Source organism: Cynoglossus semilaevis, chromosome 18 (assembly GCF_000523025.1).
Source record: "Cynoglossus semilaevis isolate Cse_v1.0 chromosome 18, Cse_v1.0, whole genome shotgun sequence".
In the NCBI taxonomy this organism is placed as follows: Eukaryota; Metazoa; Chordata; class Actinopteri; order Pleuronectiformes; family Cynoglossidae; genus Cynoglossus; species Cynoglossus semilaevis.
In genome coordinates, this window is record NC_024324.1 from 5,542,663 (window position 1) to 5,553,263 (window position 10,601).

The 10,601-nt window shown below is 42.8% G+C and overlaps 1 protein-coding gene across 1 annotated transcript in view; it reads left to right on the forward strand.

Moving 5' to 3' along the window:
* Positions 1–10,601, forward strand: part of trps1 (trichorhinophalangeal syndrome I) — a 201,081-nt gene that overhangs the window by 5,449 nt on the left and 185,031 nt on the right. Inside the window, exons 4-6 of the mRNA XM_025064881.1 lie at positions 641–712; positions 823–921; positions 2,268–2,444. The gene's annotated coding sequence lies outside the window, so the exon portion shown is untranslated. The remainder of the gene's footprint in view (positions 1–640; positions 713–822; positions 922–2,267; positions 2,445–10,601) is intronic.

A 10,601-nucleotide genomic window follows, 5' to 3' on the forward strand; every position in this document is an offset into this window, starting at 1 on the left:
TGTCTCCCCCATCATCCCCCTCTCTTCAGGGAGAAATGTTACCTCAAGATTGGCCTCTGAGGAGATCAGCTTGAGTTACCTGTAGCCTCCATTTAACCAGGAAGTGAAGGTTGAAATGTCTTTGACCAGAGAAGAACAGACACTGTCCACGGTCACACACACACACAGAGTTCTAAAAGACTGGGGAACACACACTTCACACGTGTGGGTCATGAGGGACTACAGACTACAGACTACAGACACCAGCTGAACACGGCCCTCTCTCTAGTCTGTACTGCAGCTAACATTATAAATGCACTTGTTTTCCTGCCACAGTTCCATCAACCTCTCCTCACTCTCTGTCGTCCAGACCTGCTGTGTCAGCGCCCCCCCCCTCTCTGTTGTTTTGTTGCACTCCCTACTTACTGTCGTCCTCTGATTCTACTTCCTCTGTCACGCACCATATGACTCTGTTCACAACTGGTACGAAATTTTGAGACCAAGACATTTTTGTACCAACCAACACGAAGACTTCAAATGTCTTCAACTGGTGCAGATGTTTGTCAACCTGGGGATCCTGGGTTTTATATATATATATATATATATATATATATATAAATAGAATTCTAATCAAACACTCGTTTGTCAATGTTTATCTCAGGTCACTGGGTTTTGGCTCCACATAAGTCAAATATACATCAGATGATTCAGCTCGTACTGACGTGAAGCTGAGGTGAGTATTTAAACTCCTATAATTTACTCTCATCCTCCACACAGAGGCATCACCATACTAACACCTAACCCACTCAGTTTTGATACAGATAAAACACTGTGTGTTTTCAGCTGGCCAAAGGTCTCTCCCTCGGAGGAGAGTGTAACAGAAAGGTGGGGAGCAGATGGCGGGGAGACAGAGGAGCGAGAGGAAAGGGAGGAACACACAGTGTGAGTGTGCGTTTCAGCTTGTCAACACATGGATATTTCCTGCACAGAGCTCTGTCTCTCTTCATATCTCACCCCGGTGTCAGGGGAGTGGGCGGTAGGCCCCGTCTGCAGAGACCACACACACATTCAGCCTTCAGAAAGCCAGCCTTGGCACTGCTGCCTGTTATGGTTGTACGTGGAAGTAACACATGCTGCAGTTTGGGGTACTATCAGTGTGGGCCGGGTCCAGTCAGTCAAATTCACATGTGCAGTACGAGCGGTCCACACACTGGTACTGGAGTTCCACGGTGCTGTGCAGCATCAGAGCAGATGTTGACAGCTGTGAATCTTGACTGTCATAGGCCGATAATGTAACGCTAGGTCACATAGTTTCACAGATTACCGTAATTTCTGGACTATTAGCCACTACTTTTTTCACATACTTGTGTAATTTATTTTATTTTTACGGGCTAGCGAAGTTCATACCACTAGCAATGATTTTTCTGGTCAACGGGCTAGCGAAGTTCATACCACTAATCATACAATGATTTTTCTGGTCGGCTACTGTGGGTTATACTGGTGACGTATGTCTGTCTGTGAATGAGCCTGGAAACATAAGGCTCATTATTTTAATGTAAGTTACAAAAAAAGTCTCCTGTTTATATACACACAGCCACGGCTGGCCTATAGAGGGCGCCCAAACCCTTGTATTTTTTAAATAAATATATTTAAAAAATAAACAATAATCACTTCTTTTTAATAACGTGTGTGTTTAAAACTCACCACAACATGCCACATATAAAACAGAACAGAATCCAGTGGCTTAAAGTCGATTATTTTGTCGCCACAAGCTGAGCAGCTGTGCACATCTGCCACAAGGGGTCACTAGTGTATCATCTGTGTGTAAAAATCTGTAACTATGATTCAGTGATGTGTTTACATGTTCAGTTTTAATCTATCTCACAGCACTGGTATCCTGCTGTCTGTGTTCAGTTGTTTTGGCTCAGACCTTCATGGAATATTAGTCACCGGCCGCCACTTTGTGAAAAATAATAATAATAATAAAAGTTCTGCTTTTTAAAAAAAATAATATATATAAATAAATATCAACATTTTTTAAAATTAAGGTCAACCAATCAAAACTTACTAGGAAGTGGTGGGAGGAGTCAGTGGTGATGTCATCTCAGCAGGTGTTCCTAATCAGTTGATTACCAAACACAGGTGTGTGTCGTTAACTGCCACATACTGTAGGGGGCACTGATGTGTTAGTATTCATCTACAGTTTGGTCTGGATTACAATTGCATGACGAAATTTCAAGGAATTTTTATTTTTTTTTAATTGTATTTATTTATTTATTTTATTAAAGAGGTCAAAATGAGGAGCCTGAAGAGCTGGACTGTGGAATAAACTGACAACAACAGACAGTCAACATGGACTGACAACGACGGTTGTTTCACTTCAGGGCCTTTCAAGAATTCTAACCATGGTGACCCAGCAGCAGCAGCAGCAGCAGCAGAACCTCTGACCCACGTCCACGTCTCCGGTGAGTCCTGCTGTTGTTCCTATATCGTTCATGTCTGTGCTGAGGCCGGCTGCTGTGGGAGACTCCGTCCTCAGTCACACAACAACTGTTGTCTGTCTGCTGGAGGAGTGGCTTAGTGGTTAAGGAAGTGGCCTTAGGTCTGGAAGGCTTCAGGTTTGAGTCCACCAGCTGCCAAGTTACCACTGAGGAGCTCTGAGCCTGGCCCACTGCCCACACACTGCTGCCCACTGTTCACTTTGGTGATGGGTTAATATCCCTGTGTTATAAAGACTATAATTGTTTTTTACCCACACACTGCTGCCCACTGTTCACTTAATTATTATTGTTTTTATTTTTTTTACCACGTTTTCACGTCAGTGTTTCCTTACACTGTAACGGTCGCCTGTTGGTCCAGTGTTGTATTCCTGTGGAATACAACAGTCAGTTGTAGTCCAGAGATGTTGAAGCAGCAGCAGGAGTCGGAGGAGGAGGAGGAGTCTGAGGAGGAAGAGTCTGAGGAGGAGGCCTGATCAGACTAATCCCATTCTTCTGATTCTGGTTGCAAATGTGTGGAAAACAATTCAAGTCTGCGTCATAAATGATGGCGTTGCACCATTAAGCTCATAATTGATGATTCTGTGGTGCCACACATGCAGTAAATGACTGGAACAGCGTGCGTGGTAATCCAGTGAGTGGTGTTGATTAGAATTTATCCCAAAATGATTTTGTAAGTGACTCAAACCGGCTTTATTGAAATTCTTTGAACGCTGATATAATTTGATATTTTCCTCAGCAGGTTTGAGTAACAGATGCCGATGATTACTTTCTCTTCCTCGGTTGGTTTTGATTACGACAGACATGTTGACATATTTTCTTAGGTAATCCCTTCGAAGAAAACACGTAAAAACAAACACTGCGGACCTGGTAGCAATACAGGGAGGAGAAGTAAACACGCTTTGTACCAGCCGTAATTGAGTGTTTACTGTGATGACGCAAGAACATTTGATTCAAAAATATTCCAACAACAACAGAAACAAAAACATATTTGAAGACTTTGCAGGCCTTAGTGAAAACCAAATAGCTCCTGGCTCTTTTTGGAAACTCATCTGGTGTGAGGAACGTTGTGTGCTGCACGTTATCTCCACGTTGGGCTGGGTTTGTGGGCCACGTCTGAGAGGACGATCAGGACGGACAGGACTAGACGTGAGCAGAGAGGGAGTTTTAAAGAGGGATAATGGATGAAGTGGAAGGGAACGGTAATGTCATTGGTGGGAGAGAGGGGGAGACGAGTGATGGGAGGAGGAGGTGACACAAGAGGGAGAGGTTTGCACTTGTTGTCTGTCGCTTATAATAAGAAGTCCTGTATACACTGAATGAGGAAAATAATTTAGAAATATGTTGTGTATATGTATCACTTGTTGTCTGTCGCTTATAATAAGACGTCCTGTATACACTGAATGAGGAAAATCATTTAGAAATATGTTAGAGTTTATGGCTGGAAGGTGTGAGAAGAGGTCAAAGGTTATTAGGATTTTTTTTTTTTTAGAAAAGAAACTTGGTGAAAGTGTGTGACCCAAATCTCAAACTTAAATTTCCTGGGGACCAATGAGAGTCCAAATCCTGCCAAATACTGGACTACTCAGAATATTTAGATATTTATTGATTTTGTTTTCTTCTCATGTCTAAACTTTCTGTCAGAGAGCTTAAACACCGGCTGCTGATCTGTGGAAAATTAGTCTTGTATAAAACTGTTCTGTTGTGAGTGTTCAAACACACTGGTGTGTCTTCACGGAGGCTGTGTGCAGGAGGAACGGTAATGAATTGATCCAGACGGAGCAGGAGAATCCTTCAGCTGCTGAAAATTGAAAAACATCTCGTCTCCGGGACCAGGAAGCATTTTTCAACGTGACAGTGATCAAGCATAAAACCAAATTTGAGAAGGAGTTGGAAAAAATGACTTAAGTCCTTCTGTGACTCAGCCGGGCTTGAAAGTGATTTGGAAATGTGTTGACTGAGTTAAAGACGAGTGTGAAAGTGCTTCCCTGATGATTAAAGTTAGATTAGAGAGAAGATGAACAAAGTCACACTGGGAAAAACCTGGTGTTTCTGAGAAGCACCTGACATGATGTGATTTGTGCTTCACGTTTCCATAAAATATGAAAATGAACTCTCGTCACGGGTCGTGCTGCAGTGCATCATGGGTTTGTAAACAGCCGTGATGTAGTGTGTAATACTGTGGCTCAGACGCAGGGACTGTAAAAGGGAACGGGAGCTTCCCCCTAAATCATCTCTGCCTCAGGTTTGTTGTCGGGAAGTTTTCGGCCACATTCTCATAAATAGCTCAGCGTCCTGTGGTGACACCTTGAATGGATTTCCATAAACCTAACACATCAGAATATGAGGGGAGAGTGAGGAAGAGTCTCCATTTATCAATAAACTATCTGTCTACACCGGCTCATCCCTGGAAACAGAGCAGGCCGTGTGTGTGTGTGTGTGTGTGTGACAAGTGTGAATCACAGGTGACTGTCGCATCAGGGTTTTTTTTTTTTTCTTTTCCATCCTCCGTGCGTCTCTTACTTTTATCTTATAAATATATAAAATTCATAATTTAGAAACTCCTTTCACAGCCCAGTTCACCATCAAACACTCATACAAACCAAGAACACTGAATATATTCTGATGGAATAAACTAAAAAGTATTTTTCTCCTCGCTCGTTTTTTCCTCTTTTCTATCCAGATTTGTCCTACTTTTCTGTCTGCTTGTTCTCAGAAACGTTGGCACATTTGTCATCGGAACTAGTCCGTCTTTAATTGAATGCATTGTAAAAAGAAAAAAAAAGTTTTAGGTGTTATTTCTAATATCTAACCATCCATCCATCCATCCATTTTCATCCGCTTATCCGTTACCAGGTCGCGGGGGCAGCAGTCGCCACCCAAATCACATTGCACCGTACCAACCCCCCAAACCTTCCTGCGGGTGGTGAGTCCACTGATGCGTATTAACCACCCTAACCGGGATTCGAACTTGCGCAGGAGGTGAACCCTGAGGTTCCACACCAAAGACAGAGACATTGCCTCTAGGCCAAAGCGCCACTAATATCTAACCAGTTAGATGTAAATGAATGAACTTCAACATGCTCCAGAAAGTTAGAACAGAGAACTACACGTTGATGATCTGTAACTACGACATGTGATCGAGGCTCCATCAGTAACTGTAGATGAAATATGACTGTGTTGGAGGGAGTGGGGGTTTGAACACCTGAACAGCTTGGCTGCAGCTGTTATGAGAGAAAATCTCTGGAGTCGACAGATGAAATATTAATGACAGGAAGTCTGAAATAGAATTTTATTTTTTTGGTTCCAGTTTGACACTGAGATCAACAAAGTCCTGGATTCAGGACTAATCAGAACAGATGTTACTCTTGTACAGACTGATTTTCTTTAGAAACTCAAAGCTGACTCTCACCCCTGGACCTTTCATCACTCCTCTCCAGACGTTTCTCACTTCTCCTATCTCTGCTCCTCCCTTTTTTCCACTCTTTCTTCCTCCTCCTCCTCCTCCTCCTCCACCAGGTTCTTGGCACAGCCTGGCAGTCGCCCACCTTGTCTAACTAGCAGGTTGATGTGTCTGTGAAGTGTGTATGTATCCTCACTTTGTCTCTGTGTGTGTGTGTGAGAGAACAGATGTGTGTGTGTGTGTGTGTGTGTGACCAGCAGAAGTCTAGACGTGGTTTCCTCTCCTGTGTTTGTCTTTCTCCTCTGGCCAGCTGATCTGTTCAGCCTGGAATGTTGGTGCTACTGCTGCCATACTGCTAACACACACTCTCTCTGTTTCCCGGCAGCCCCCCCTCCCCCCCCCCCCTCTCCTCCTACTCCTCCCCCCCTGCCACCCCTTTATCTCTGCGTGCAATTTATTTCTCCTCTTCCTTATCTCCACATATCTTCCAGTTACCTCTCTGTCAGACTCTCCCTGTTCCTCCCTTGCATCATCCTCCCTCTCTCCCCTCGTTCCTTACCTGTACACACACACACACACACACACACACACACATCATCTCGACTGTTTAATGTCTCTGATGCCCAGCTTCATGCAGCCTCTCCTCCATACTCCAGCTTTGATTGTCTTTTTTTTTTACTCTCCTCCCTCTTTCACTCCCGTCCAAAACCTGACTTCATTTTCCTGCAGACAAAGTTCCTTTCACTGCATGTCTGCTGGCATCTGACCAGCACACTTATATATGTGTGTGTGTATACAGTCTTTTATTAAAGTTTCTGCATTTATGAAAAACCTGGTTTTTACTGTGTGTTTTCACCTGTGTGTCTGACACCGGAGGATTGGAGAACTGGAAACACTCAAAGTCTGAATTATAATTATTCATGATTAAAATGAAGTTTTCTTTATTCACTTCATGCTGTAGAAACACAAACATGTTTCTGTCAGTGTGTGTCAGATTTAATGTTATGACTCAGAGAACACACACATGTGAAAACATCCATTAAAACCTCTGTGGGTCTTAATACACTTTTTGGAAAGTTATTATTTTTATTATTTGTTTCATTCTTTTATAATTTCTTTGTGAATAAGTTCCTCATTCCAAGTTTGAAGGTTAACTTTGATTTATCCACCTGTTTCTTGGACTTCTTGGTTTCAAACCTCTTCCTTGTGTCACCATATTTTCAGTGCTATTTCCTGAAACACCTGTAGGGGGAGCGGGGGTTTGGGGGGGTCCAAACTGTTTCTTCTGTTTCTCCCCACTGGTCGTTTCTAGCTGCAGTAATCAGACATTTCCTCCTTTAACACAGTTCATATTTACCTTGAAGAAGAAGAGGAGGAAAGTGAAGCGTTTTCCTGACTGTGTTTTTAGTCTGGAGACTCTGCTGCTCTCTGCACTGACTTCATATTTCTGACATATTAGCTTTTCATGATGAGTGTCCTTCACGTTCTCTCTTCTCTCTTGGTCCTCACTCCTCTCCTCCCCCTTCCTCCCCACTTCACCCTGAGTTTCATTGTTCCTCCCTGCTCCAGGCCTTCAGGTTGTAAAAATTAATCTTCATAAAAGGGAAAAAAAGTTTCTTCTTTCATCTCCTCTGGACCCCTCCCCCTCTCCCCCACCCACACACACACACACACACGTACGTATACACACCTTCTCTCACTTTTAAATTAAACTGATAAAATTCTCTTTCTAGTTGGCCTTGACAGTGCCCTGTACTCTCTGAAACACACACCACACACACACACACACACTTTGGCGTTGGCCACACATCTCGCATTAATAAGCATTGCAGTAAGGGAGTGTACCAAAAGACGCCTGAGAGGAAAAAGAAACAAGAAAAGAAGTGGAGGGGGGAAAAAACCATAGTTGAATTTATAAAAGTGGAAATTTCAGAGAAGAATACTGATTTCTAACCAGGTTATTGGATTGATTTAACACTAAATACAATTAGAAAAATAAAAACATCAGATTTGAAATCGTAACAGACCCCATCACACACACACACACACACACACACACATGGACTCATGGGCTTGCGGTCTAACCATCTGGTTAACTTATCATCCTGGTCTCCTGCAGTTGCCGTGGAAACCAATGCAAACACTGACACTCAGTACAATGCCTCTCTGTCTCTCTCTCTCTCTCTCTCTCTCTCTATTCCCCCAGTCCCTAAATCCCTCCATCCCTCATCCTCACTCATTCCCTGCACCATTTCTTCTCTCCCCCTCTGTCTCCCCCTCCGTCTCCCTCTCTGTCTCCCCCTCCGTCTCCCTCTCTGTCTCCCCCTCCGTCTCCCCCTCCGTCTCCCTCTCTGTCTCCCCCTCCGTCTCCCCCTCCGTCTCCCCCTCCGTCTCCCTCTCTGTCTCCCCCTCCGTCTCCCCCTCCGTCTCCCTCTCTGTCTCCCCCTCCGTCTCCCCCTCCGTCTCCCCCTCCGTCTCCCCCTCCGTCTCCCTCTCTGTCTCCCCCTCCGTCTCCCCTGCTCCCTTTGCCTTGGTCTGGTACTTTCTTCAGTCTGATCTCTCTTGGTTTACCAACACAACCATCACTCTCCTTGTTTTCTCCTTGTGGTTCTGCCCTTTCTACCAACTAAAGTTTGATCCAACAAATACTACACAAATACCCAAAGGTAAAAGTTACCCTGTATGTAACTATGGTAGTAAAGCTGCAGATAACTGAGTGTATCTAATCTGATTTTTATGTCTTGTTTTTTTTACATTTTTACCTCATTTTTTTCCACACTTGGTTGAAGCTGCTCTCTCCTCGTTGTTGACTTATTTGACATGTCCATGTCCATGTTCATGTTCCAACCAGACATTTATTTATTAACTCAACAAATAGGCTTCTGTAAATGTTAGTAAAGAAAACATTTTTTTTTTCCCCATTCTGTTTAATGAGAACCCAAAGTGGAGCGGACCAAGACAATGATGCTTCTTTTATTTACCAGAGTGAACAAACAGCAGCGTCGTGCACCACCGACTGCTGCTCTGTGGAGTTGGTTTGGTTTTTAAGTGCACTTCTGGAGCCGGTCCCTCAGCTTTGTTTTCACATTTATTGCAGCAGCAGAAACATTTTCCAACTCATTAGAGAAACGTAATAGAACAATAATTTGCAGCAATCAAAGTCTGTATTGTTTAACAAAATACTCTTACTTTTTTTTTTCCCTCAATGAAGAGTTTGGTTTGAAATGTTTGGTTTTTCTTATTTTTTATATTTTAAGAACTAATTTTTACTCATGCTACTGAATATATATTAATTTTCCTAATTCTTAGCCAAGTATTAACTCTTTTGTTATATTTACATAAAGTAAATTAAACATAAAAATGTTTCATCTGATTAATCACAGGGTAGCTGTGAAATAACCATGATTAATCATGATTAATTTTCATTTTTCACACACTAAAAATGTGGAATTAATTATTTTCACAAATTAACAAGCACAATTAATGTTAATTTTGACTATTTTAATTGAGATCAAATAATCTAACTCACATTTTGGCTACAGTTTGACTTTAGTTTTATAACCAGACGTCTTCCGTCTTTGGTTGAAACTTTCCCAGGATTCTAACAAACTTTTCTCATCTTCTTATCTGAGAGAATAATGTGGGACACAGTCCTATATACACTGTACATATTAAAGGTCGTTGACTGTGGGGTTGAAGATGGATGTCTGTGATGTCTGTGATGTCTGTGCTCACTGGACCCTGTCCTGTACTTATATATAACTGTGAACTTGGTGAAAGATGTCAAGGTCTTTACTGCAGTGGCAGCAGTTCACCACTGGGCATGTACATGAGTGGGAGTCTGCTCTGCCTTTGCCTAAAGCAGTACACGTGTGTGTGTGTGTGTGTGTGTGTGCACCGCTGATGGATGTGTGAGGTGAGCAGGTTAATCTCCTGCTAATGTAGATGAATTGTACACAACTCATGTAGCTGGAAAAAAAGGGCAAACAGAGCAGGACACACACACACACACACACGTGTCCAATCCTNAAACGACACGTCCCCATTCATACGTCCACACAGTCCAGTCTGAGGGTCAGTCACTGAGTCACACAGTAGGTAGACCAATAGGAAGTGTATCTGTGTGTGTGTGTGTTTGTGTGTTCATTCATTCAGGAGACGAGTGTGGAGCTCTCTGAGCAGTCATGACAACAACACACACAATGACACGTCACATGACTCAGCACGAGGCCCGTGGTGACGTCCTCCACACTCAGACATCAGACCGTTTATTATAACCCGTGTTAAGGCACTTTCTGGGTTTGGAGTCTGTGACTTTAATATTTAATACCTTTTTTCTGTAATTATTATTAAGATGGAATGTCAAATATTCCCTGATTCGTTCATATTAGAGAATAGTTCCATCGCCACAGCACCACCTGGTGAGCGATTTAAATATGCAGGAACCCTGCTGCATGAAAGAAACCTAGTGAGTTTTGTGTATGTACAGAGGATCAGGTACAGAGGTCGAGTCCCAGGGTGGTGGTCACAGTAATACTGGACCATAGTCAATAGGTTGAGGACGTTAAAAAAAAAACATCCAATGCATTTTTTTAATAGTTCAAGGCTGTAGTCTGTAGTTTCTGCTCTTCTTTATATATATATATATATATATATATATATGTATATACGGTCTGTGTGTCTGACCTGTGTGAGCAGATACAGGGTGTGTTCACACAGAC